Genomic DNA, 6,000 nt, shown 5'->3' with positions numbered 1-6,000 from the left:
AAAAATACTAAATTATTGCACCCAATATTAACATGAATATTAAGTGTAAAACTGTTTTATAATATGAAGTGAAGTCATCAACCACGTTTAAACATCTCTTCTCACAGATGATAATCTATTAAGCAAAATTACTTATACAGTATTGCCTTATTATTATCTCCATAAAATTCATCCAATCTTAATTTGGTTATATATCCACAGAGGAAAAACAACAATGAAGCAATATGCGGAAAGTACAGAGGAACCCCTTTATGAGGCTGGTATCAGGAGGGAACCAACACTGCCTTATAGGCTAACCATGTTACAGTAAGCTTTTAGGAAGATAACTGAACTTGCAAAATAGCTAACTGTGAATAATACCAAGCCATAGTTAAGGGGATTCTATAGTAGATGAATAAAAATTGTAATAAATGGGAAAATCCTATTTTCCTAATTAGTGATATAATGCTTGGCAAATAGATTTGGTTTGACTTTAAAATGTACAAGAGGTGAAAAAAATAATCACCATTTTAACTTCCCTCAAAATCATGCATACATTAAAAAAAAATAAAAACAATACATTCTGGGATACAAATCACAATAAACAGTTGCTATAATTTAAATGTATACCTTAAAATTAATAAGCATAATAATTAGGCATAAAGATAAAGAATCCTCTACATATAATACCAATGGGGGAAGATCTATATAAGACTGAAAAAATTAGTCACAAGTCACCTGGAAAGTGTACAAGTGAATGAAACTTTCACGTAAAATTGAATTTTTAAGAGGCATTCGAAATATCTCCGTATTTAATACAGTATGACTAGGTACTAAGTAGGTATACAATGCTCTTGCATGGTATTATTACTAGATAATATTGTTACACAGCTCTTTATTGATCTTTTAATCTAGATTTTAGGCCCTTAATCTGAAGACCACAGTTTTCATCAAGATTTCAATGCCTACATTTCAGTAACAGTACTAGTAGCGACAGTTAAGTGTTTCCCCCCTTGTATTACTTGCAAAAATAATTCAATAAGCAAAGCTGTGTGTAAAGTACTACTAAAGGAGGGACTTAAATTGCAGTTATGCACGATACACTCTTCTCTTGGGAAGAATGTTTTTGCACCATTATCTGTTAATACATTCAATATGAATAATATAGGTTAACTATATGAAGCAAAAAATCCCACTTTTTTCTTTATGGCAAAGGATTTAAGTTAAATTTAGACTAAAAGGTTTAAGACATAGTTTAATTCTGGCATTTCAGCTATGCAGGGTAATTTAATATATGACAGAAAAATTTTCCACTTTCCTATCTTAGAGTTTGGAGAAAAGGAGAACCAAATTGAATTCTCGCCAGGAAGGACTTATACCACCACAGTCTGCAAGAATTAAGGATTGGAAAATCAGACTAAATGGAAAGATTCCTCATGAAATACACTAAAAAAACAAAGACTGTAAGTATGATGACTCTCTATAAGCATATGTCACCAAAGCAAGAAGGATACAAGAGTATTCACCTGAGATAAAACTTGTATCTGAATATTTTATAACTGAGTAGACAAAGCATTTCAATAGAGGAAAGTCAGTTGAAATTATTTTAAAATATACATCTGATCCTATTTTACAATATATGCAATTTAAGCAATTCAGGTCAATGAAAAAGTCTTAACAAAAAAAATCACAGTGTTTATCAATGTTAATTACAAAATGTATGCTACTTATTTTGTTTTTAAGATGTAATGGCTTGGTTGTTTTAAAATCTATTCTTCTGAAATCCAACCTGCATAACAAAATCAAGTAGCAGTATAATGTAAAGCATCAGAACTGGCTCTTAAAGATTATTTACATGTTGATTATTTGGAAAATAACCAACCAAAAAATATAAAAAAGTGATTTTTTACACAGTATGAAGTTATTAAAGAGATTAGACAATACAAAAAGCAAAATTCTTTCCTGAATAAATGAATATCTGTGGCACTAAGTTCACTTACTAATGGACTGTAACATGGAACTGCCAAACATGCATTTAAATTATATTAAATACACTTTCTGTTTCCAACTTAGGTTGATCAGCAGCTTTTGTTCTGTTAGAATCCTTCAAAGAGAGAAGCTCAAACAGGAAAAAGAAGGCATATATAAAACAGTAAACACTGACCTCCTGAGGTTCCTACAACATAAAAATATTCAAGTAGAAAATCTACATCACTTAGCAGCGGCTATTTCTGTAGTTGAGCACACTAACAGCACTTTAGTGTGTAAGGAGCAGATGAAGTAAGCCGTGCTTTTAAGCATGCCAAGAGGCAGAAACACTGGAATGTAACAAAGACAAACTCACAATTTCATAGACATTCAGTCAACATTCAAAACTATTAAGACTACACCACAAGAATTAAGTTGCTTTATATATATATCCCATGATGTATTAAATTTCATCAGAAACGCTAAATCAGAGCTTACCTCAAAAGATAACTTAAATGGCTTCTGCAAATTCCTATGTTATACTATGTATCTGAAATATAATTAGGAAGAAACTATAACCTCAAGGGGGAAAAAACCCCCAAAAAACCCAACCCCATCTCAGGCTGTCAGTCATATTTATTTATATTTTGTATTTTTAAATTATATTTCCTTTTAATTTAAAAACATGTTAAGTGACTACAAAAAAGGGCACATTCTTCTGTTACATATCTGCTTAATTAGAAATTAATTTTTCAATCCAATAGATAACAACAACGCTTTTCAGTCAATAGAGAATTGGCAATCACAGGTCCAGATAACTTTACTGAAGATTGTTTTTGTACGTTCATTTTAAAGTGTTCAGGAGAATTCTGAATTTAAATCTTTCAATTTGAAATGTTTACTACTTATTCCAGAATATTAAAATATCTCCCATATTAAATTCTAAAATGTTTTGGAAAACTACAGTATATCACTAGAATTTAAGGATAAAATAGCCACCCTAATCAAAAGACTAACTAGGAAGCAAATTTTGAGCTCCCAGTGAGGCAATGGTACTAGAAAGCAAAATGCTACATACCCTTTGGATCCAACTTACAATTTAAAAAAAACTGTACAGTAAAAATATGATTTAATTTCAGGCTCTACAGACTGAAATTTGCAAAGCCAAAGTAGAGGAAAGAAGGTGAAAGAACATGTTAAGAACACACACACACACACACACACACACAACAAAAACCTTTCTGCATGCTACCATGCATCTGAAATTTTTTGAAATGGTATTTATAAATTCACACACATACAGCTCAAACTTCAGTGCAATGGCTGTATCATTCAACACCTTTAGAGAAACAGAACCATGCAAAGAGGAGCAACTGCTTACAAAAATGGTTATTCAGTATTTATTCTGCAATGCGAAGGTGACAAACTAAAATATAAAAAGGTTGTTATGGCTTAACATTTCTGTTGCAGATTAAATATGCAGCATTGAAAAATGGAAAGGTGTGGCTTCATCTCTGACCAGCAGAGTTAAAAAGAAAAATCTCTCCATTTTCCTTCATCATCATGGGATACACTGTTCAGGCAATCCAAATTAATAAAGACTTGCACTTTCATATGGACACAAGATCAAGTGTACCAGTTAGGTTTTCACATTCACAGTATATAAGAAAATACACATGGAAGGAAAAGTAAAGGGTTAACTTAACAAGGATTTATTCACAGGAATACATGTAAGTAGAGAAAAATAACAGAAAAGCTAAACAAATGAAATGAAGAGGATCCAAACCAACTTTCACTCTGTAGCTTTTTACTTGCACCCTGTGTGCATATATCTAGGGCACAGAGGGCCACCAACATGCGCCAATACAGTGTAGGAACCCTGCATTACATCCATTAACTTAAACATATCTTTAAGATCATGCTTTGAACAAAAAAAGAAAGCTTAGAAGGCAATATGTTGAGTGGGAATAAACATTGAAATATAGCAATCATGTCTTCAACTTCTACAATTGTCTTTATGTGCCAACTAACATTTATGCAGCCTCTTACAGATCTTTTACCATGTAATTTAAGTTTTAGAAGTTTTGATAAAATCACTAGTAGTATATAACCATGCAGAAAGCACATCACACTGACAGCACAGAGGCAAAGATTTTGCACAGGTATATCAGCTTTCCACATTGTGCAGGTTACACACAATACAATATCAATCTTATTCCTAACAGATCCTAAAAAAGATATTTCAAGGCCTAGCTGTAAACTACAGTACTTTATATCTATATTCTTAATAAAAATAAAATCCACAAATCTTAAAAAGGAATTTTAAATGCAGGGCTATATTGAACTGGTAAACTGCAACACAAACTGGCGCAACAGAGGTAACTGAATACCAATCTCACTCTATGTGATGCAAGCATGCTACTCTCCCACTAATTTAAAGTACTTTCAATCACTATGAGCCAGAATGCATGCCTGAACCTTAAACTGCACTTTAAAAATAACATCTTGGCCTAGAATTAAATCTAATGAAGTACAACCATCAAATTATATCCACTACATTAATGTCTTAATGCAAAATCAAGATGTCAATCTTTAGTTTGATATGTCCAACCCCATTTATTTCTCCCTCCCTGCCCACCCCACAAAGGTAAAAGGAGTGACTCATTTGGCATTTCACAGGGTGCTTCATTGTTTATATTTGTTTTGTTTTATTTTCAACTTTTTGGGGTACCTTAAATTGTAACTTCCAAGAACCTGCTTCTACTATTATGGGTAGGCAAGCTGATTTTAACTCTTATTAGCTTTCATTTGTGTAGTTCTTCATCAGCATGCAAAAACAAGTCCCCATCAATGTGGGAAATTTTATAAACACCTTTAAATAAAAAAAACAAAAACAAACAAAAAAACCCGGAAAAACCCCAAAACTTTACTGTCTTCTAATCCTCATCCTTAGGTTTCCTTTATTGTGCGCTATAGAGTTTTTCCTCTTTCTCATCTCTATGTATCATTTATATGGTTCTTGTTTTGGTACAATTCCCCATAATATTCCAGAATGTACTGTTTTGTGAGTAGATTGAATAGCTTTTTCTTTTTTTTTTTTCTTCACATCCAGTGCAGAGTTGTAATTGGAGACAGATTTCCACCCACAAAGGCTCCAGATGTTAAAACGTTTCCCAACAGCGACTTAATACAGTGACGGCAACACCTCCCTCCCGCCCCTCCCAGTAGGGTTGGGATTGTACTGTATTCCCTACTGGTTTACCCTTCCCCCCTGTAAAGGGTAACATTTTCCCTGGGTGCAGAGGCTCCCTCATAGTCTCCAAGACTGAAGGACCTGTAAGAAAACAAAAACAATTTTATACGTAAAATTGTTTTTCTTTTAAAGCCAATGGAACACAAAATCAATCAAGTAGCAATGCTATCTCTACCTAAAAAAAATGAGAAACTGTACAAATTGCCTAAGATCACGCTCGTCAACGAGAACCATGTTGCTCCCTTCTCCTGCAGCTCTCAACTGTCACCTGCATCAGATACGAAAAGTGACGCCAAGCTGGGGACATGCACAGAGAGGTGTGCAGCACTTTATACCGATGAAATATAGATGAAATACACCTTGTAGACTGCCATCAGTCTAATTATCTATCCTCGTTTGCACAGTGGGTCCCAATGGGAGCCGATTATTTCTTATATAACAAGTTGCCTTGCTTTCTTCAAAATTAAGTTAGCACTTTCTTTAGGACAATCACTTTCCTTAGTGAGAATTAAAACATTATCATTTTTGCCAGTATTCCCAATGTTAAGCAAAAAAAAGAGTGTGACTTATTTTACTCAGTCATGTCCTATACTCTCAGGCCTCTTGATTTTCCTGATAAAGACTTTTTCAATGCTAGCACAGTTTTAATTATGAGAAGATTAAGAAATAAAGGTAGATTACTGGGAGACTGTAACTAGTACCTGACAGTTGTCCTTTCACAACAAAACTTTTAACTACTCCTGCGAAACTTTGGACATTTATGAAGATCACCACAGTTAATTCATAACTGGTGAAATGAC

General features: G+C 33.4%; 1 protein-coding gene across 4 annotated transcripts in view; it reads right to left on the bottom strand.

Annotated features, from left to right (window-relative positions):
• Positions 1-5,029: 5,029 nt before the first annotated feature.
• Positions 5,030-6,000, bottom strand: part of TNPO1 (transportin 1) — an 87,357-nt gene continuing 86,386 nt past the window's right edge. For all 4 annotated transcript variants that reach the window (XM_060093029.1, XM_060093031.1, XM_060093030.1 and 1 more), the window contains one exon: positions 5,030-5,281. The gene's annotated coding sequence lies outside the window, so the exon portion shown is untranslated. The remainder of the gene's footprint in view (positions 5,282-6,000) is intronic.

This window comes from Mesoplodon densirostris, chromosome 3, assembly GCF_025265405.1.
Source record: "Mesoplodon densirostris isolate mMesDen1 chromosome 3, mMesDen1 primary haplotype, whole genome shotgun sequence".
NCBI classification, from domain to species: domain Eukaryota; kingdom Metazoa; phylum Chordata; class Mammalia; order Artiodactyla; family Ziphiidae; genus Mesoplodon; species Mesoplodon densirostris.
Note: the sequence above shows the minus strand (reverse complement) of the source record. Positions and strands in the feature narration are given on the sequence as shown.